Here is a 23,847-nt window from a genome sequence, read left to right as displayed (position 1 = left end):
TTGTTCACACTCCACTGTCACACAATACAAGGTGTCTTGTTCTTCTGTGACTCATACTGTCCCTCCAACAAAGTCTCCAAACTTCCAGTCACCACCACAGAAACAAGACATTTGCCTCCCTCCTCACCCTATGGAAAATGTTAACAGCTGGTGAAGAAGGGCATCTCTTATTTTGTTTCTAAGTCTTGCTGCCATCATCAAATGGTGACTTGGAGCTCTGTCATCTAGGCAGAAGAACAGCAGGAGCCACACCTTCTACATTATGATGAAATCAACAATTTGTTTTCCGGAATGTCCTTTCATCAACACTGTTGGAGAAATACCTTCTTTATTCTGCATTTCTCTACGATATAATACAGGTCAGCACAGCTCTGGTAAACAGTTAAGAACAGTGGTTCCTGGCCATTGCATAGATGCATGTATAGAAACTATCTCGAGACCAGCCTGACCAACATGGAGAAACCCTGTCTCTACTAAAAATACAAAATTAGGCCGGGCATGGTGACGGGTGCCTGTAATCCCAGCTACTCACAAGGCTGAGGCAGAAGAATCGCTTGAACCCTGGGAGATGGAGGTTGTGGTGAGCTGAGATAATACCACTGCACTCCAGCCTGGGCAACAAGAGTGAAACTCCGTCTCAAAAAAAAAAAAAAAAAAAAAAAATTCCACCCACATTTGTTAGTAGCTGTATTTTATATCTTTTGGTTATTGAGGAAATACATAGTTATATTGTAAATTCAGTGATGCTTTTAATTGAGTTGATGTTTAATTAGTCACAACAGGATCTATATGCACTTGGAGAAGGCACTAGCACTCACATCTACACAAGACGCACCATTCATTGTTTACAGACCATGCTGGGTCCTTGATCCCTTGCAGGAGCCCCACAGCCCCCACCTGCCCCAGGCCAAGCCCCACATACTGAGAACTCCTGCGGTCTATCCTCTTTTGTGATTTCTTTAAAACCAACATTTTAACTAGATAATCCTAAAAGAATTTTTTGAATTGACATTTCAAGAGGGAAAAAAGCAAAATCATTTATTATTAATGTTTTCCTTTCATGCTACTCTTATATTCCTGTTATTATGTCAAGCAATGTAACAGATACCAACAGAAGAGATTTTCTACCATTTCATGTTGTCCACCCATCCATGAACATTAAATAAAAACAGACACTAACGAATTGCAACACTCTCTGCTCTTGGGGACTATTAGAGTCTAATTAAAGCCCACAAGATCAGTGCTACATCGAATGAAAAAAATCACCATGGGAACTATGAAGAGGAAAAAGATGTTTGCTAGCAATCACGTAAAATTACCCCGAATAATCCTCCCTTCTTCTACCTATCCCACTTCTGCAAAAATACTCCTCCAGGCATACACATAAATAAATGTCAATAACCAGATTCTACACACACCAACTGCAGAAAGAGGAGGGATATCTGCCTGAGAGTATGGGATGGAAAGTGGGGGGCAGGTCGTCTGCTATTTGTTTATCTTTCCTGCAAAGCCAGTCTAAGCAGATACACTCACGAGCCTTTTATGAGTTGGTTATCTTGGCATTCGTTTTAATTTGTCCAAATTTGCTTCTCCTTGGCCCTGGGGCAGACACAACCCAGCCCCCCAGCCGTAAAATCTCAGCATGGCAGTTGAGGCTCAGTGGTCAGGGGACAGTCTCTCAACGCTGCATTTGGTTGAGGGGGCAAGTGGTAGGGGCCAGGTAGTGGCCAGTGGATGAGACCCACTCAGAAACAGTAAAACCAGGAACACAAAATCTATTCAGGATCTACATGTCAGACCCCAAAGAGACCCCCAATGCCAAGGGCAATTTAGTCCCAGGCATAATTTTTGACATGAATATCACTGACTAATAGTTCACGTAAAATCACATTTCCATCATTTCAGGATTATGAAAAAAGCAGTGGTATAATACTTAAATGATTGATAAATAGTCCAGTGAATACTGTAACATCTTTACTTAATTTTCATGTATTCTTACTTGCTGACAAAGGCAGCAAGTAAGAACAGTACCGGCTTTACTGTCCGTTTTAAAACATGATAGGATAGTTCTCCAGAATTCTTAGAGCCAATTTCCAGTTTCATATTCCAGTTCCAGAAAATGGCATTCCCAAATGATCACAAAACAGATATTACAATACCAGCTAGCATTCCCGAACTCCTGGGCTCCATTTCTGTTTGTTGTGGCCAAACAAATTAAGTTCCCAGAGCCCAGGCTGGAAGCCCTGATAAACACCTCAACCACAGAACCTCCATCTGTGGCCCACTCAGGTGCCAACAAAGTGCCCATCACAACTCAGTCTTTTTTTTTTTTATGGCGTTTCACTCTTGTCACCCAGGCTGGAGTGCAATGGTGCAATCTTGGCTCACTGCAACCTCCACCTCCCAAGTTCAAGTGATTCTCCTGCCTCAGCCTCCCAAGTAGCTGGAACTATAGGTGCATGCCACCACACCTGGGTAATTAACTTTTTGTGTGTGTGTGTATTTTTAGTAGAGATGGAGTTTCCCCATGTTGGACAGGCTGCTCTCGAACTCCTGACATCAGGTGATCCACCCACCTTGGCCTTCCGAAGGGCTGGGATTACAGGCGTGAGCCACCGTGCCCGGCCCACAACTCAGTCTTTGTACCAGCACATGTAATGCGATTACTAATGACAATGTTACTTCTCAGTAATTTCAAAAAGAGGTGGACAGAAACAGAATGGTTCACTGAATTCTCCAAATAACTGTAAAACTCTTCTTAAATCTCCTCCTCCCTTGGTAAATTTCCAAACTTTTTTTTTTTTTTTTTGAGATGGCGTTTCACTCTTGTCACCCAGGCTGGAGTGCAATGGCGTGATCTCGGCTCACTGCAACCTCCACCTCCCAAGTTCAAGTGATTCTCCTGCCTCAGCCTCCCAAGTAGCTGGAACTATAGGTGCATGCCACCACACCTGGGTAATTAACTTTTTGTGTGTGTGTGTATTTTTAGTAGAGATGGAGTTTCCCCATGTTGGACAGGCTGCTCTCGAACTCCTGACATCAGGTGATCCACCCACCTTGGCCTTCCGAAGGGCTGGGATTACAGGCGTGAGCCACCGTGCCCGGCCCACAACTCAGTCTTTGTACCAGCACATGTAATGCGATTACTAATGACAATGTTACTTCTCAGTAATTTCAAAAAGAGGTGGACAGAAACAGAATGGTTCACTGAATTCTCCAAATAACTGTAAAACTCTTCTTAAATCTCCTCCTCCCTTGGTAAATTTCCAAACTTTTTTTTTTTTTTTTTGAGACGGAGTCTGGCTCTGTCGCCCAGGCTGGAGTGCAGTGACTGGATCTCAGCTCACTGCAAGCTCCGCCTCCCGGGTTTACGCCATTCTCCTGCCTCAGCCTCCCGAGTAGCTGGGACTACAGGCGCTCGCCACCTTGCCCGGCTAGTTTTTTTGTATTTTTTAGTAGAGATGGGGTTTCACCGTGTTAGCCAGGATGGTCTCGATCTCCTGACCTCATGATCCGCCCGTCTCGGCCTCCCAAAGTGCTGGGATTACAGGCTTGAGCCACTGCACCCGGCCACTTTTTTTTTTTTTTTTAAATGTAAAACCCTGATTGAAAGATCAGGCTGATAAGGCTCACTTCCTCTCTCTGCCCACACCTGCTCTCTGAAGCAGCTCGCGCTGCCAGGGAGGGAGATGGTGGTGCTTTGTCTTACTCAATTCTTGACAGTTTTAAGGGTGCTCTCAAATAAATAATGTCATGTCAGGTCCCTAACAGTGCTGGGTGCCGTCTTAGGTAGCTATCGTCCTTCCCACTTTGCAAAAAAACCCTGGCTCCATGACGGAGACGACATACCCACACTTACGACTAGGGAGAGCCTGGACTCAAGGCCGGGCCTTGATTCTCTACCCATTGCTTTGGCAGCCTCAGGATGAATGAGGAGAGGGCCGAGTGGATCACAAGCTGCCTAAGCAGCACCTGTCTTCAGGCCAATCGACTGAAAATGCTAAAATCGAAGGGCTAACAGGACACATCACTGGAACTGTCTTTGCTTTTGCTCGAACCCAAACCCAGTACCTCTGTCAGAATCTAGGGCCACGCGCCGTGGCAGCCTCCTCGGGGAGGCAGAGGTCAGGAAGAGCTTCCCTCCCGCGGCAGGCCTCCTCCCGGAGTAGAAGGAAAGGATGTGTTTTCATAACGGAGGCCGCAATCTGCAAACATAAATGAACTCTGATGAAATCTAAACCCTCGCCAAAAAAGCAAAACTCCCATTTCCTCTGTTCTTTCTCTGAGGCCTAAGGATAATTCTCTTCTTTCCCCCACAAGTCAGATTAAAGGGGTGTGACCCGGTCCACTGCTACTATCAAAGGATGCCATTGACAGGGGTGATGGCTGCAGGCAGAGTGCAGCTCAGACACACAATGGGCCAACGTGTTACTTTCTCTAATTTCCTTTCTAAAACTAACTGCTTTATCTGAGAGAAAATGTTGTGTTCCACAGTCGTTTTCCCTCTAACAAGAGCCGCTTGTATTCCCAGCTGACTGTAAGAAAGATCACATTCTGTTCCTAATGAAGAAAATTACAATGTTCCCGAAATGGCCCAGGGCCTGCTGGAGGAGCGAGGGGCGTGCCAGGTGGGAAGCTGCAAGGCTGTCACCAGCCCTGCAGCAGGACCCCCAGCTCACTGTAACTCCAGGATCTGGAAAACAACACAAACGCAAGCACAAAGGCCGGCAGCATCAGGGCCTCCGGACTCCAGAAAGACCTGGAGAAAACTCACTGTCTGCCAAAAACCTGGAGGGATTTCCCATGTGGTTCACCTGCTTCATTCGGGGTAGGAAGGGCAGTGAGGAAAGGCGCTCAACAGGAACCCCCATGCTAGCATCACCCTTCCAGGCCAGAATGCTTTCCTCCCCTGCTTTTGTCTTTTCTCAGTTCCTGAGTGCTTTGCCTGTAAGGCATGGTGACTGATCACTCTACCCTTGTGGGGGCATCTCTAGAGCACTTCTGCTGCCTCGGAGACCGCACATCTTCAGGAAGACCGAGTCTGCCTGCAGCAGGTGACCATCAGAAACCCTGAGTCCTCCTGCCCATGCAGACTGGAAAATGCTTCAAGAACTTCGGGAGGCAGTGATACTGCAGTGACTGCCCGGCTCAGTTCACTTTTTTTTTTTTTTTTTTTTTTTGAGACGGAGTCTCGCTCTGTCGCCCAAGCTGGAGTACAGTGGCCGGACCTCAGCTCACTGCAAGCTCCGCCTCCCAGGTTTACGCCATTCTCCTGCCTCAGCCTCCCGAGTAGCTGGGACTACAGGCGCCCGCCACCTCGCCCGGCTATTTTTTTGTATTTTTTAGTAGAGACGGGGTTTCACTGTGTTAGCCAGGATGGTCTCGATCTCCTGACCTCGTGATCCGCCCGTCTCGGCCTCCCAAAGTGCTGGGATTACAGGCTTGAGCCACCGCGCCCGGCCTCAGTTCACTTTTAAAAGCTTTTTGCTGCCTTTCAAAGTGGCCTGGCTGCGCCTCCCAGGAAACATCAGGCCACAGATGTGCAGCTAGAATGGACGGGCCCGTCAGTTTGCAATAAATGAGAGTGTGAAAATGGTGACACCGAAACTGAGGCCTATTTTCAGCCCAGAGTAACCAACAGCATTGTTCACAGGACTGTCAAAGGCACCCACAAAAGGATGCTTTCTGGTCCAGCTGAAATCAGTATTGCGCTTCTGCTGGGGCTTAGGAATATTTAAGCCATGTCAGCATCAAACACAGCATTAGCAAAAGAAAATAACAGCTTGGCCTGTAGCTTGTACTAAGTACCTCCATTAACACGGCAGAAACTATCAAAATTTTCAGATGCTTTTTTGTGTGCTAAAAGAAAAATCAGAGCATTTATATCTATTTGCTCTTTAAACTGTGTTAGTTCATGTTTAAAGATGCATTAAGGCCAGGTCCCATGGCTCATGCTTGTAATCCCAGCACTTGGGGAGGCTGAGGTGGCGGGAGAATCACTTCAGCCAAGGAGTTCAAGGCTGCAGTGAGCTAGGATCACACCACCACTGAACTCTAGCCTGGAAAACAGGGTGAGACTCGTGATTAAAAAAAAGAAGATGCATTAGAAGCATTTTAAAATCAGTAATGTTATGTCGCATTTTTCTTCTTTCTCTTATGGATAGACACATTTCATAGCAAGGAATCTTCTGAAATTAAAGAGTGTGGTATGTTAACATAAAGCAGAGAGATAACAGGGAATTATTCCTTGATGTTAGAAGAAAAGTGCCTTTAAAAGTAGTAAATATTGAGAACACACCAAGGAAAATATGCTGGCAGTGTTTAAAGAATGACTGATGCATGTCTTTTGACCTTATTTCTTTGTCCCTTCATGTTTTGTATGGTTGAAGTGCTGATACAATGGCTGGAGCTAGAGCAGCCGTTTTGGACTATGAGATAACCATGGGGATGTAGGCCAGCTACAGCTAACAGTGAAAAGGAGTCTGTGGCCTTGAGGACTTTGTGAGGAAGCACTGCCATGCCAGTCCTCACCTGAAAGAAAAAAACATCCATTTTGTCTATGAAAATAATATTTTTCCTATTGGTCACAGCCAAATCACAACGTAAGTTATACACCTCACACCTAAAGGCTTCAAGATAAGCATTAGGAAGGTTTTGAACAACAGCTGCCAATTAATCAGCAGGCTTATTTTCAGAAGCAGAATAAAAAAGAAGGTATCGGCCACCAGAAGTAAAGCAGACACAAATATTACATGTGGAGTCATCCATGGTCAAACACACACACACACACACAGACACAAACATACATACACACACAAACAATGGCCTTAGAATGAATGAAATCTAATAGAAGTTCAGGTAGACCAGCTAGTCACCCATCTGGCTAGTCACCCATCTGGTCTTCAAAGGAAAGATGCTACACCTCTAGCCCCAGCACTGTGTCTGGGATACAGTAGATGCTCAAGAAATATCTACTGAATGAATGACACTGAAGTCCAGGATGTTCAACAAATATCCACTGTATGAATGAAGCTGAAGTCAAGGACAGTCAGTGACTCTAAGCCAGGGGTCTAATTAGTAGAGGGTCTTTTATAATACAGAAGAAAATAATAAAACATGAAACTCAAGTTTGAGTGAAAATGGACCTTAGACTTAAAGCCCTTCGATGGTTCAAGTGAAAGGCAGCTGCAGAGTGGTCTGAGAGAACAGAAAAAGTTAACAGCTCACGGGAATTTAAAACCTTATTCTGCAGTATCCGAGAAGGGTGAGTTTAGGATTGTCAAGGTTTTTGGGGTATTGATACCCTATCATTCAAATTTGATAAAGCATCAAAGTAAAGATCAATACAGAGATGGAATGTCTTCCGTATCTAAAGAACATAGATGAGAAGTAGAGATCCCTTTGGAATATCTGTCTGACGAAACTGCCTCTAAGAACCTGGAAACACCCAGGTTAATAACACCCACGGTTATCCTAAGTAAACCCAGCTCACAACAGGACCTTTGCAGGACAGGCGATATCTGTCATGTGAGAGAGGGAACACAACAGATAGAGGGCAAGGGTGGGGAAAAGAAGAGAATTGTGCTTATTACTCTTCTCTGGAGGCTCAACTGCATTTTCTTTATTAAGAAGAATTATTTCCCTTTGGGAGGCCAAGGCGGGCGGATCATTTGAGATTAGGAGTTTGAGACCCGCCTGACCAACAGGGCGAAACCCTGTCTCTACTAAAAATACAAAAACTTAGCCAGGTGTGGTGGTGCATGCCTGTAGTCCCAGCTACTCAGGAGACTGAGGCACGAGAATCGCTTGAACCCGGGAGGTGGAGGTTGCAGCGAACTGAGATGGAGCCACTGCACTCTAGCCTGGGTGACAGAGCAAGACTCTGTCTCAAAAAAAAAAAAAAAAAAAAAAAGGCCGGGCGCGGTGGCTCAAGCCTGTAATCCCAGCACTTTGGGAGGCCGAGACGGGTGGATCACGAGGTCAGGAAATCGAGACCATCCTGGCTAACATGGTGAAACCCCGTCTCTACTAAAAAAATACAAAAACAACTAGCCGGGCGAGGTGGCGGGCGCCTGTAGTCCCAGCTACTCGGGAGGCTGAGGCAGGAGAATGGCGTAAACCCGGGAGGCGGAGCTTGCAGTGAGCTGAGATCCGGCCACTGCACTCCAGCCTGGGCGACAGAGCGAGACTCCGTCTCAAAAAAAGAATTCCCAGTATTAGTGATCTTTATGAGATTTGCCAAACACCTTTCCTTTTAATTTGGGTTATAAAATCTAAGTTCAAATTTCCTTGGCAGTGTACAAAATTAAGATATCATAAGCTCTACCAAAACCAAAGCTGAAATTATAGAGTTGCACAGAACACAACTGTTTTTAAACATAAAGCTATGAATCTTAAAAAAAAATAGAATTTCGTTAGGCAATAACCACACCAGAACATATGCAACACACACATAACTTCAAAACAAGAATCCCTGCCTCACAGACATCACTGCTTAGAGATAGAAGAGTTTCAGCAAAGGCGGGATATTTCAGGTTGTAGCTGGGTAAACCAGTGTTTCCCAAAGGATGATTCATACAGCAGGTGATTTAAGTGGCACATGGACAAACTGAAGTCTTTTCAAGTGAGTCTAGCTATAAAAAAAAAAAACACATACTAGGTACATTAGGAAATTAGAAGTGCAGGTGGAAAGTAGTTTGGAAATACCAGTTAAACTTAGGTCAGAGCGTATAAATCTGTCCGGTCCAAGGCCAAGTTTGATTGGAAGGAGGGGCTAGTGGGGCACCATCACTTAGGCCTTAGAACTCACTGACCAGGTTATCAATACTGTGCTAAAATGGTCCAACCCCCACAGGGCCAACCCATCTTTCCGGATTGTTCATAAGAGTTCACTGGACTCCAAGACTGTCAGCATCCCCTTTGGGCCCCACAGCCCCAGGGACCTCCCCATTCCTAGAGACCCCAAGCAGTGGCTCATGCCTATAATCCCAGTACTTTGGGAGGCTGATGTGGGTGGATCACTTGAACCCAGAAGTTCAAGACCAGCCTGGCCAACATGGAGAAACCCCATCTCTACTAAAAATACAAAAATTAGCCAGGTGTGGTGGTGGGCATCTGTAATCCCAGCTACTCAGGAGGCTGAGGCACAAGAATAGCTTGAACCCAGGAGGCGGAGACTGCAGTGAGCTGATATTGTGCCACTGCACTCCAGCCTGGGTGACAGAGCAAGACTGTCTCAAAAATAATTGATTATTTCATTAATTCACACATTCATTTATTAGTAGATGGTTATTGAAAAAATAAATGTTAACTCAATGTTTATCAAATAAAGGTCCTACTACGTGCCAAGCACTGTGTTAGGACCTGGGGATACACTGCTCTTTTGGAACGCATAGGCCAGATCTTAGGATGACTCTGCTTTTAACATTAATGACCAGGTATAGATTTCACCTTTCTCTGTCCCAGACAACAATATGTGACACAAAAAATGGACAAGGTTATTATTCTTCCATTTGCCACTTCCCCAAATACCTCAAAAATTGCTATTATTTCTGATATTGATTTGTGCTAAATTTATCAAAGGAAGATGCACTGAGGATTAGCATCTGTAAGCTCTGAAGAAGGTCAAGATCACAGCAAAGGTTAATTGGTTTCTTTGGAAATCATAAGCATGGCAAATGCATCCCAGCCCATCCGTCTCAACATCCTACCTTGACAAGCGGTCAGATCTCTTCCATAAAGAACACAATCAGCCTCCACAGACACACACAAACACAAGACCAGATTTTTGACATCAAAATTTGTCCCACCATTGACGATAATTATTAAAAACACTAAAATGTTTCATACAAAGACGTCTATGATGCAGTAAGAAGTTAAAATCAAGGTAAAATATTATTGAAAGGCCAACTATGGATTTATGCCTTGAGGAAATATGGCTGAAGAATCTCATACATAACATTTATGGAAAGCACAGGCTGCTTTCAGTTTATTTCTCTTTGTACACTTGCCTTAGCCAGTGAATATTTACAATCCAAGGACAGGGGTTGAAATCCAGTTATCAAAATGCATCAATAGGCTTGCAGGAAATATGTGACTTTTTCAGAAACTGGTTTGGTTTTTATTTATTTTTTGAAGTAATGGTTGATCCATTTACAGGCTGGTTAGTTCCAGACCCTTCAATTTGCAAAGAAAACATTCCAAACAAAAATGAAGAGAGAGAATATTGAATGTTCAGGAATTTCTTTTTTTTTTTTTTAGACAGAGTCTCATGCTCTATCTACCAGCGTGCAGTGGTGCAATCTCGGCTCACTGCAACCTCCACCTCCCCTCCCGGATTCACACCATTCTCCTGCCTCAGCCTCCCAAATGTTCAGGAATTTCTAAAGTTCGTGAAACAATTTAGCCAATTGTTTCTCTACTAATGCTTAGCTCAGCATATTTCATGGATTCAGAACTATTCCTCTTTAAACGCATGTTTGTTAATGTTTATAACTATTTACCCAAGATGTTACCATGTGTCTCAGAAGCACAAGATAAGGCTCATAATCTGTTACGGAAAAAAATCTGCATACTAATCTGGCTTGAGAAATACCATAAATGTACCCCTTTCCTTCATCTCCCCTCATCCATCCCAAGCAGAAGTCCTCTGATTAGACAGGTGGCAGATACAAAGTCTGTGCCTAAATAATCATCATATTTATTAATCTCTTGTGATATAGCAGATACTGCTAAGTGCGTCAGGTATAAAACCTCCTTTAGTCCTCAGAACGACCCTGTGAGGTGCACACTATTATTATCCCCAGTTTAAAGGGGAGAATACGACGGACCAGGGAAATTAAACCTGCTCAAGTTCACATGGTTAGAAAGGGGGAGAACTGCAATTCAAACCATAAATCTGTCTGACGTCAAACCCATCAAGGTACTGGGGAAAAAGTTCAAAGCAGCAGTTTGCCTGAGGTTACTAACTCCTCGTGAATTTCCCATCAATAACAAGTCAGAAGGAATTCTGGCAGCCTTTGATTCCACTTGGAGAGTAAAGCCTGGTTCACCATGTCCCAAAGACTAAAGCAATAAACATAAAAACAATTAAAAGTAAGCTCAAGTAAGTGACAGAAGGTAGATATGACAGACTGCATATTGTATGATTCCATTTATATGAAATTCTGGAAAAGGTAAAACTACAGTGACTGCAGATGGGTGGTTACCAGGAGCTAGGGAAGGGGAAAGGGTTGACTTCAAAGAGGAACAGGAGATGACGTCAGGAGGACAGAAGTCTTATTATAACTGTGACGATGTTTTCCCCCCATTTAACATAGTTGCCAAACTCATCCAACTGTTCACTTACAGTGGGTGAATTTTATTTTATGTAAATTATACCTCAATAAATCTGATTTTTTAAAAGTGGGCTTAAAAGGAAGTGGAATAATATTAATATAATATACCGTGTATAGTATTCTGTTTCCCTCCTCTTTTTACCTAACCTTCAGGTCAACCTATGTTTGGTAGGAAACTCATGGATATATTTGATAAACAAAAATCTTTTTGTGGGTTGAGGTTTCCTACTGGCCATCTCATTTCTTTATCAACCTAACTCCACCTCGTAGGAAATTTATCTTCCACCGAAGTTCTAACCATCAACTGAAATGTTTGCGATTATTTATGACAAGAGTATGGTCCTGGGTGCCTGAGGTGGGCAAGCTACATGTGAAAAGGCCTGCACTCGAAGTCAGAAGACCTTCACTCTCGGCCTGGCCTTTCTGCTTCACAGCTGTGTGACCTTGGGCAAGTCACTAGGCTTCTCTGAGCCTAAATTTTCTCTTTTATAAAATGGGGATGATAGTGTCTCCCTTTAAGAGTTTATGACAACCAAATGGACTAACAAAACTGAAAGCACTGGCCAGGCACCGTGGCTCATGCCTATAATCCCAGCACTTTGGAAGGCCGAGGCAGGCAGATCACTTGAGGTCAGGAGTTCGAGACTGGCCTGGCCAACATGGTGAAACTCATCTTTACTGAAAATACAAAAATTAGCTAGGCATGGTGGTGCACACCTGTGATCCCAGCTACTCAGGAGGCTGAGGCAGGAGAATCACTTGAACCTGGGAGGTAGAGGTTGCCGTGAGCCAAGATCACGCCACTGCACTCCAGCCTGGGCAACACAGCAAGATTCTGTTTCAAAAAAAAAAAAATGAAAGCACCTTCGTTTTCATTATTTTAATATGTTCAGAAGTTCTCATTTAAAAAAATAGGAAGATAGTCTCTGCAAGAACCTTACAGTCTATGCTGTTGTAGCGTCAGTAATTGAAGCCATACAAGCTAAAGTTGTATTAAATTTCTGATTTGTTCTCTCATTGTGCCAAGCACATACTAGGTTCTGAATAAAGATCACATGTATTGTTCACTATGTCTACTACATACCCAGCGTACTTAATAATTGATTTCTGGGAAATTATTGATGGAAGATGATAATAGAGGGGAAGGGTAGGGTTAGTATATGGAAGTAAAAGATAATACATTGTAGACTGAAAAAATATTAATTGTTGAGATGAACTTAATATTGATCAAAATGATTTTACATAATTATCTGTGAAGCTGCTGAATTCAACCTAGACATTTATAGCTATCCGCCACATTTATCCACCACCCCCGCAACAGACACACACTCTAGACAGGAAAAATATTCATCTGGGAGAGGGATAAGGTTAATGGTAGAACAAAGTTTTTCTCTGAAATTACCCCAAAAATATCCTTTCAGTTACTTGAAGTCAGACCTTAAGCACTACAGTTACAATAAAATAAAATAAAAACATGTTGTAGGCATGGCGTGGTGGCTCACGCTTGTAATCCCAACATTTGGGAGGCTGGGATGGGAGGATCACTTGAGGCCAGGAGTTCAAAAGTAACCAGGGCAACATAGTGAGACTCTGTCTCTACATAAACAAACAAACAAAGTAGCCAGGTGAGGTGGTGTGGGCCTGTAGTCCTAATTACTCAGAAGGCTAACGCAGGTAGATCGCTTGAGCCCAGGAGTTTGAGGCTGCAGTGAGTTATGATCACACCACTGCACTCCAGCCTGGGCAACAGAGTGAGACCCCACCTCTTAAAAAAATAACAATAGTTTTTAAACACCACTGACAAAAGCTTATAGTTTCATTAAGATGAAAAGCCCCCGACATTTGTGGCATTTAGGACAAAAGTACAAAAGAGGCCCACTCGTCACCCACCTAAACATGTAAAGGTTACAAATTAAGGTAAAAAACTGAAACCAAATGGCTTCTATGCTCCTTCCTTCACAAATACACTTTGTGACAACCTGGGAGGCCGACTTCCAATTCAGGAGCCCTGGACTCCTGGGCCTTCCTCACCCTGCCTACAGCCCTGCCCTCCTTGGCTTCTTTTCCACCCCTGCCTCAGTTCCCTGTCACTTGCAGGGGACAGCCCAGCCTGCATGTCCACGCGGCAATTGCCCCATCCTCCTTCCATACAGTCCCCGACCCTCCCTCAGTCCCGGGGGTGCCCACCCCAAGCAGCGCAGGTAGCACTGGGGAGGCCAAACCCAAGAAATAGCCTGTGCAGCCTCTATAAGGGTCTGGGCAAGGAGTTTCCGCCCCTGGGTGCTCAGAGCATGGCCCATAGGAAGGGGGAGGGGCACCCACTTGACCCTCAGACGCCTCACCCCACAGGGAGACACAGCAACTGAAGGGCCTGTGCAAGGCCCTCCAAGCCCAGAACAGGGAACTCCCTGGCTCACACTGGAGACTCAGTGCACAAATAAAAACTTCGGCAGATAAAACAGTATTATATTCAGACAATGTCTATCTATAAATGTGCATATCTTTTTTTTTTTTTCTTTTTGAGACGGAGTCTCACTGTATCTCATCCAGGTTGGAGTACAATGGCGTGATCTCAGCTCACTGCAACCTCCACCTCCTGGGTTCAAGCGATTCTCTTGCCTCAGCTTCCCAAGTAGCTGGGATTACAGGCATGTGCCACCACACCTGGCTAATTTTTGTACATTTAGTAGAGACTGGGTTTCACCAAGTTGGCCAGGCTGGTCTCGAACTCCTGACCTCAGGTGATCTGCCGGCCTCGGCTTCCCAAAGTGCTGGGATTACAGCGTGAGCCACCGCACCCAGCCTATAAATGTGCATATCCATGTGTGTATATACTGTATATACATGCATACATCAGCATATAACTGATCTAGCAAGTCACTCATTGTGTAATACAGCCATATGTCAAGGAGTTTGTAAAGAAAGAGATTAAGCTGGGCACAGTGGCTCATGCCTCTAATCCGAACACTTTGGGAGGCTGAGGCTGGTGGATCTCCTAAAGTCAGGAGTTTGAGACCAGCCTGGCCAACATGGTAAAACCCTGTCTCTACTAAAAACACAAAAATTAGCCAGGCATGGTGGTACGCGCCTATGCACCTGTAATCCCAGCTACTCAGGAGGCTGAGGCAGGAGAATCACTTGAACCTGGGAGGTGGAGGTTGCAGTGAGCCAAGATCACACCACTGCACTCCAGCCTGTGCAACTCACCAAGACTCCATCTAAAAAAAAAAAGAAAAGGAGAGATATGAGATATATATCAACTGGAGCATCAGGGAAAACAATTGGGATGAGGAAATTGAGCTAAGTTTTGGGGAATAGATTGGATGTGGTTATGTGGGGAAGGCTCGAGGGGGCAAATGGCAAGTGCAAAGAGCTGAGTGTGCCTCGGTGGAGGAATGGGTAATGGATTTGTGTCTGGAGATAATCTCCAGATGACAGAATAGCTACAGCTAAGGAGCAAACAGATGCCAATTGTCCCTAACATAATAAATATCACCAAAGACAGGCGTGGTTGCAAGAAGTATAAGGGAAGCATGGCCACCTTTAATTATTTTTAGAATAAGGTTATAAACAAAAAAGTATGATCAAATTAAAATAAAGGGTAATCACCAAAACCTGCAATGGCCCTCATGCATCCCACACCACCAACTGACTCACCCCTCTGGGTCAGCACCACGTAGAGAGTCTGATCTGCCGAAAAGGTTCTGGCCCCAGAGGTGACTTTGCCCTGGATAATTTGCTGGGAGAAGGATATTAAGTTGATGCCTTGGTTTCATAACTACTAAACATTAGGCATTGGATAGCATTTAGGTTTATATCCTAATATCTCTCTCTCTCTCTCTCTCTTTCTCTCTCTCTCTGGCTTTTTCCAAACCCGAACCATCTTGCCTCAGTTATTTTTTTTCTGCATCTAAATATAGTACTTTAAAAAACCATTAAAGGCATAAGAAAAATGGAAAGGAGATGTTTCACTTTCAGACCAGACTCTATTTTAACAGATTTCCCAGATAATTTCTGCAGGACATTAAGCTTAAAAGAACTCTCTGCTCACCATCCCAAGGGGGGAAAGGGGGCTCGCCACTCACCGTGACGGACCATTGGTCCAAACAGAGGCCTCTCTAACCCAAGCCTGAAAAGCATCCCCTGTTGCTTTAAAAATAGAAACTGTTTTGGACCAGCAACTGCATGACATGGAGATGTAACAGGAAGGAGACGGAGGCAAGACAAATGAACCAAGTTTTCATCTATTTCTGGCGCATCTTGGCTTTGTTTATTTTTAATAAACTGTGATGGCTCTTGTCTAATCAAAACTGCTATAAGAAGCTGGCAGAAGACAGAGGTGAAACTAACTCTTTGAATCTTTCTATCTCTTTCGGAAACATTCATTTATCTCCAATAATTCAGAGCCATTATTTTCAATGGTTTTTTATATATATAAAATGATGATGATGATAGATAGATAATATATGGTGTGTGTGTGTGTGTGCGCGCGCGTGGGTGTATGTAATATCTGGCAGTGCTAAGACCCCTGCCGGAGTCACCAGGCATTTACCCTGTGGTCCCTTCCCCAGCCCAGACTCTGTCTACCTATCTGACTCTGTCAGAATCGCTGCCCTTGACTCTGGCCTCCTCAGGCTGGGATCCCTGTTATGTTTTGAGCCCAGCTTCTGGCCACATGCCCACTTCTGGGCTTTGCCTTGGTCAGTACATTGATCCTCCTGCCTGACCCTTCTATGACCAGTGACCCCTCTCGTACCCACTTTGGTCTCTATACCATGGAAGGCCCCTCCACCAGGCCCTCAATGGGGAATCTGAATGCTGTTTCTACCAAAGGCTGCCCACAGAATGTCTTCTGCAACTGAGGTAGGAAGAGTGTCACTGACTTTCCTGGATGTAGGGGCAAAGTATATCTTTTTTTTTTCTTTTTTTGACGGAGTCTCTCTCGGTTGCCCAGGCTGGGGTGCAATGGTGCAATCTTGGCTCACTGCAACTTCCACCTCCTGGGTTCAAGTGATTCTCCTGCCTCAGCTTCCTGAGTAGATGAGATTACAGGTGTGCACTACCATGCCCGGCTCATTTTTGTATTTTTAGTAGAGATAGGGTTTCACCATGTTCATCAGGCTAGTCTCAAACTCCTGACCTCAGGTGATCCACCCGCCTCACCCTCCCAAAGTGCCTGGATTACAGGTGTGAGCCCCAGTGCCCAGCCTGGTATATCCTCTTACTGAGTGTTCTCTCGGAGACTCTCCCCAGTCTCAGAGCTCCCTGCCTCAATGTGTATTCTGTGGTGGCCGCTACCAAACAGCCCATCTGATCACAAAAGGCAGAGACTGCAATGTGTACGCTGGGATTCTGTCATTAACTATGATACGCTAACTGTAGGCTTCATCGCAGGTGTAGAGACCATCTAATAATATTGCAGAAGCCTGTAATAATAATTTGGAGTCAGTTTAATTTATATTAAGATGGTTAGCTCTGTCACGATTACGGTTTGACTCTGGGCAAGTTCCTTAACCTCCTGCTCATGAGATCATTGTGAGGAATAAACAAAATATTTCATAAAGACTTAGCGCAATGCTGAGCACACATAGGACATTTATTAAATGTTCTCTGACTCTGAAAAATAATAAGATGATAATATCATATTCATTTACTAGTGCTTACGATATGCGAGGCTCTGTTCTGAGTGCATCTGGGTTAAGGCATTTAATCTGAAGCAGAACCCTAGAAGGCAGACATCTCCACTCTACAGAGGAGGAAAACTGAGTTCCAGAAAGGTAAGGCACTACCCAAAGTCATGCAGCTAGTAAGAGGCAGAGCTAGGATTCAAACATGAGTCAATCAATCGGGTCAGAGTATATCAGATCAGTAAGAGCCATGAACATCCATGTGCAGCTAGTTCATCTTAGCTTTGGGTGGGAAAATACCCGTGACCATTCATTTTAAAGCTGGACATGTGCTAATCCTCACCAAATATATCGGTTTGGCCACCAGTGATGGGAGCCACTGTGAGTCATTCAAAGAACAGGTCTAGTGGTTTCCTGACTGATGTTTTTGGTTTTATAAAAGTCCACCATGTGGTTTCTTCATAGCTCATGGTGCTCTCCCTTAAAAGAATGCTGAGGTTGAGGCCAAGGGACAGTTGCAGAGCAAAAGGGATGGGGTTCAGGACAGGATCACCCTGGGTGCTGCCACAATACTCCCCTTCACCCAGGCAGTGGGACCCTGTATTAGTCCATTCCCACATTGCTATAAAGAAATACCCGAGACTGGGTAATCTACAAAGGAAAGAGGTTTAATTGACTCACAGTTCAGCATGGCTGGGGAGACCTGGGGAAACTTACAATCACGGTGGAAGGGGAAGCAGCACCTTCTTCACAAGGCAGCAGGAGAGAGAAGTGCAGAGCAAAGGAGGAAAAGCCCCTTATCAAACCATCAGATCTCCTGAGAACTCACTCACTATCATGAGAACAACATGGGGGAAACCACCCCCATGATCCAATCACCTCCCACGAGGTCCCTCCCCCAACATATGGGGATTACAATTCAGATTACAATTCAATCTGAGGTTTGGGTAGGGACAGAGTCTAACCATATCAGACCCTAACCCAAGAGGCCTGGGGACAGGTAGTTACTTGATTGGCTTCAAACTAGAAACAGAGGAAATGACTACCTCAGTCTGCCCAGTGATGTTCCAGGCCAAACTCTGGAAAAGCCTTCCTTGAAAAAGGTCTTAGAATTGTTGCTATTAAAAAAATAAAATCCACCAGGGGTGCTGCAAGTGGCAGAGGCTGCCTCTAAGAGCATACCTGCTGAGTAACAGCCAGAAAGAGAAGAGTAAATTGTTCTTCAGGAGGCATCTGCTGGGCAGATTTCAGACTTGGGCCCCCTTCAGCAGGGGCAAAACAGCATGTGACCCTGTACCCTCCAAGGTACGCTTTCTACATCAGGAGAAAATTGCCCAGGCAAAACACCGATGGACTGCAACCAACTTTTTCTTCTCTTTAGTTAATAGAAGTGATGTTTACGTTGCCACCAACAAGCAGGCACACTGGGAGAGCCGGGCTTAGAAACCCCTGAGGAGTTTTGAAAGCCAGGAGGAAAATGGCTCTTGCATTCCATGACTGATTTACTCACCTTTCTCTTCCCAAAGCAATTCCGTAGTAACAGCCATAGTCCCTACTTCAGTAATGAAGCATGTGGAAGTTGTTTTGTCTTGGTTTGGGGTTTTTTGAGACAGAGTCTTGCTCTGTCATCCAGGCTGAAGTGCAATGGCGTGATCTCGGCTCACTGCAGACTTGACCTCCTGGGCTCGAATGATTCTCCCACCTCAGCCTCTTAAGTAGCTGAGACTACAGGTGTGCACCACCACATTCTGATAATTTTTGTATTTTTTTGGTTTTGCCATGTTGCCTGGGCTGGTCTCAAACTCCTGGGCTCCAGGGATCCTCCCCACTTGGCCTCCAAAAATGCTTTGGGATTACAGGCGTGAGCCACCATGCCCAGGTGAAGTTTTCAAAACCTTTATGAATGTAATATATTTCTTCAACAGAGCACTGTTTCTATTATTCTGAGGGCTGGATAACAAGCATCACTATATCCATTCTACAGTTAATAAATCTGAGGCACTAAGAGGATAAAAGATTGGTATCATGAGTTAACTGTAATGCTAACGCTAAAATATTATTTCCATGAAACAGAAATCTTTTCTGTATGGAAATCTCACACACACACACACACACACACACACACGGACTAAGGAATATTGATTTTTTTCTTTTATTTTTTGATTCAGAGTCTCACTCTGTTGCCCAGGCTGGAGTGTTGTGGCACAATCTTGGCTCACTGCAACCTCTGCCTCTTGGGGTTCAAGTGAGTCTCCCACCTCAGCCACCTGAGTAGCTGGAATTACAGGTGCACACCACCATGCCTGGCTAATTTTTGTATTTTTGTAGAGATGGGGTTTCACTATGTTGGCCAAGCTGGTCTCAGACTCCTGATCTCAGGTGATCCGCCCACCTTAGCCTCCCAAAGTGCTGGGATTACAGGTGTGAGCCACCGTGCCTTGCCAGATTTTTTCTTTTCTTTTATCCATTTCTTTTTTGTTCAAGAGGCTGTGTCTAGATTTGCACATGTGCTTGTCAGAAAGAAATTAACATAGGAAATTTCCTTTCCTCACTCCCACACAACACATCTGCCAATCTAACACTTGCAAAAGCAGTGAGCAATGAGGAGGCTACAGAAACAGAGAACAAACAACCAGATTCACAGAAATTTGGAAATAAGAACAAGTGTTTGGTGTCTTCCTGGGAACAACTTCTAGCTGAAGAGTTCTCTTCTCAAATGATCAGAAACCTGCTGGGACAGAATGGAGGATTTGCAAAGCCTGCAAAGATTTGAGCCACGAGTGATCCTTCTAGACAAAATGCTATCTCTTATTTTCTATCTCTGCCCTGACTTCCACCTCCTTTCAACTCTCACTAGTGGCTCACTTACAGACACAAAACTATCACAGCCACAAAAAGAGAAAAGGAAATCTTGGAAACTTGGGTTTCCTCTGGGTTTACACTGAAAACGCCCCCATAAGTTACATTCCTTTTTGTTTTTCCCCCTTTTTATGAAGATAAAATTCATATATGGTAACATTAACCATTTAAAGTATGCAACTGAGTGGCATTTACTATAACCACAATGTTGTATCAGCTCAACTCTCCCTAATTCCAAAACAGTTTCACCATCTCAAAAGAAAACCTGTACACATGAAGCACTCACTCCCCCTAAAATATGTGATAGCTTCTGTCTTCTTTCACTTAGCACGCTGTTTTTAAGGTTAATCCATGTTGTACCATGTATCAGTACTTCATTCCTTTTTGATAGCTGAGTAATATTTCATTTTATGAACATCCCACAATTTGCTTATCCATTAACTCAGTGATGAACATGTGAGCTGTTTCCACATTTTTGCCATTGTAAAGAATGCTGCTGTGAACATGTGCATGTATGTATTTTTCAGTATTTGTTTTCAGTTCTTTTGGGTATATTCCTAGGAATGGAATTGCTAGGTCATATACTAATCCTAAGCTTAATTTTTTGAGGACCCTCCAAAGTGTTTTCCACAGTGGCTGCAATATTTTACATTCCCACCAGCAATGTACAAGGTCTCTAGTTTTTCTACTTCCTCATAAACACTTGCATGTTCCTTTTATTTTTTAGTTATCACAATTCCAGTGGGTGTGAAGGGGTATCTCATTGTGGTTTTCACTTGCATTTCCCTAGTGACTAATTGCTCTGAGTATTTTGTCATGTGTCTTTTGGCTTGCTGGTGCTTCTTACAGAAAGTCTATTTGAGCGTTTTGCCCATTTTTAAATTGGGCTGTGTATCTTTTTGTTATTGAGTTGTAAGTGTTGTTATTATTATTATTTAAGTTCCAGGGTACCTGTGCAGGATGTGCAGGTTTGTTACACAGGAAAACGTGTGCCATGATGATCTGCTGCACAGATCAACCTATCACCTAGGTATTAAGCCCAGCATGCATCAGCTATTTTTTCCTGATGCTCTCCCTCCTCCTACGTCCCCCCAAAAGGCCCCAGGGTGTGTTATTCCCCTCTCTGTATCTATGTGTTCACATTGTTCAGCTCCCACTTGTGAGAACATGTGGTGTTTGGTTTTCTGCTCATGCATTAGTTTGCTGAGGATAACGGCTTCCAGCTCCATCTATGTCCCTGCAAAGGACATGAGCTTGTCCATTTTTACAGCTGCATAGTATTCCATAGTGTATACGTAACACGTTTCCTTTATCTAGTCTATCACTGATGGGCATTTGGGTTGATTCCATGTCAGTGCTATTGTGAATAGTGCTGCAATGAATATATGTGTGCATGAAGCTTTGTAATAGGATGATTAATATTCCTTTGGGTATATACCCAGTAATGAGATTGCCAGGTCAAATGGTATTTCTGGCTCTAGGTCTTTGTGGAATCACCACACTGTCTTTCACAATGCTTGAACTAATTTATGTTCTCACAAACAGTGTAAAAACATTCCTATTTCTCCACAGCCTCACCAGCATCTGTTGTGTCTTGATTTTTAAATAATGGTCATTCTGACTGGAGTGAGATGGTATCTCCTTGTGGCTTTGATTTGCATTTCTCTAATCATCAGTGATGTTGAGCTTTTTTTCATATGTTTCTTGGCCACATAAATGTCTTCTTTTGAGAAGTGTCTGTTCATGTCCTTTGCCCACATTCTAATAGGGGTTTTTCTTGTAAATTTGTTTAAGTTCCTTGTAGATTGAGGATATTAGACCTTTGTCAGTTGGCTAGACTGCAAAAACTTTCTCCCATTCTAGCACTCTGCAACGGTAGTTGCCATTTTCTTAAAACCCTAAGATGTTTTGAAAATGAAGAACGGAAATATTTAGCAGGAAATAAGAAGATGTAAACGGATATGTTAGACAGGGAACATGACGAGTTTCTCTGGATGAGGAACTGCACCAAACCCAAGTGACAGGGTACTTTTATAAAAGTTGCTCAATGACCCTCACATCAACTGCCATAAAAACTCTTTGTTGGCAATATGATTCTCTAAGCAGTGGAGTGGCTAACTCAGCACGAATGCTCAATTCTAGATGAATTCAGTTCTTGGCACTCACTACCGCCCAGACAATACCCTGAATTTATCACTTATAAAATATATTTGTCCACAGCTTTCTCTGCAATCCTCCATAGCCAAATACATCCATAAATTCCACAGCTCTGGCTCCAACTGCTATTGGAAATAGTACTCTAACATCCTGACACCAACACTAATATTTTGGCTGCTTTTAATATGACATCCAGACTTTGGATTTCAAAAACAATGCCTGAGATAAGCAGGAAATATCTTGTGTTACAGTGGAAGGAAAAATACTTTTTATTCCCTGAGAGAGTCTTACAAAGACACAAGCGTCTTTTACTAACAATGTTAAAATGTAAAGTTTAATATCGTTGTTACTATGGTGATCCTCACATTTGCAAATTTATAGGAGGTTTCAGCATTGTGCTGTACTTTGAGATAACTGTGAGGATAATTTGTTAACTTCAGCTGATGAAAACTAGAGATGTCTACACGTGGTGTTTGTTTTCAAGAGTCTCACTGATTTTCCATACTTCCAAATGCAACTCAAAGTCCAGATTTTAATCTTATAATCTTTAAAATTATCTTAATATGACTATCTTAGAGATTTCCTTCCTCTCCCTACAAAATAAAATTAATCACTCCACTTGAAAAACAATCCTATTTCTAGAATCTACAAGAACTTTCCATAAAGCATTCTTATCTTAAATGTTTGCATTCTTCTTGCCAGGAAAGCCCAAATCTGTGACACCTTAGCAACCTGTTCAAGAAGTTTATTTTCTTCTGGGTAAATTACACTCTTTTCTACTTTCTCCTTTTTTTTTTTTTTTTTTGAGACGGAGTCTTGCTCTGTCACCATAGGATTAATTAAAACTACATGATACAATAAATGCTACTGAACTGTACAGTTAAAAATGATTAAAATGGTAAGTTTTATGTTATGTATATTTTACCTTAATAAAAAAAAACACGATAGTTCAGTACACCTAACTTTTAATTAGCTTAATCCCTATTTAGAAAACCAAGTGAATTATAAAATAAAGTAAACCTGGATTTTTTGATTTTACTCTACCATCCCACGTAAATACTAAGGTCATACATTTAACCAACTTGTACTTTTCCTTCTTCTGTAAAAATGTGACCTATATAATCATCTAATTTCATATGAGGAAGAATGAATCACAGCACACATAGGGCTATTTTTTTTTCTGTTTTAAATATACAAATGTATTACCCCGTAGCAATCAACTAACAGTTGCAGAGAAGAGTTAGTAGCCTTTAGTCATACCTATTTGAATCTATTTTACCCTGACATGAAAGGTCATTTTATGAGTAAGAAATGCAGAGACTGAGCCTGTGACAGAAAGATTCTTAAACTGGGGTCTTCCAGGGACCCACGAGCCCAGTGAATTGATCCAAGTGCTGTATATAGGCATATGCAGGTATTCTTCTGGGAAGAGCGTTCATTGCTTCCTTCTAAAAGGATGAAGAACTCCAATCTCACTACAGAGACAAACCTGTTCAAGGCTGGAGACAGAACAGGGCGACAGCCTGCCCGGGACACTCGGGAGCACAGCTCAGGGCCGCCATTCATCTTCATGACACTACTATAAAGAGAATCTAGGTGTCCTCTAGAGGGAAAGTGGCCTCCTTATGGAAGGAAGCATCCGTTAATCTAATCTGGCATTCCTGCATGGCCCCTGCAGGTGCCCTCTGAAAATGAAGGCACAGTACAGCACAAAGCTTCATGAGATCTGAGAACCAGGAGGCCCAGCAAAGGCCCCCAGTTCTCCTACTGATGCAGAGCCCATGTTCTGGCCCACGTGTGGGCCAGCCAATCCTGGGAAAGGCCAGTGCTGCACTGGGTAGACCTGCAGTCACAGGGTAGGGCTATGG

The 23,847-nt window shown here is 43.5% G+C and overlaps 1 protein-coding gene across 1 annotated transcript in view; it reads right to left on the bottom strand.

The window, feature by feature from the left end:
- Positions 1 to 23,847, bottom strand: part of ZDHHC14 (zinc finger, DHHC-type containing 14) — a 320,843-nt gene that overhangs the window by 233,200 nt on the left and 63,796 nt on the right. The gene's annotated exons all lie outside the window — the stretch shown is intronic.

Source organism: Colobus angolensis, unplaced genomic scaffold (assembly GCF_000951035.1).
Source record: "Colobus angolensis palliatus isolate OR3802 unplaced genomic scaffold, Cang.pa_1.0 Scaffold35, whole genome shotgun sequence".
Taxonomy (NCBI): Eukaryota; Metazoa; Chordata; class Mammalia; order Primates; family Cercopithecidae; genus Colobus; species Colobus angolensis.
The sequence above is the reverse complement of the archived record's forward strand: the minus strand, read 5'-3'. Positions and strand labels throughout refer to the sequence as shown.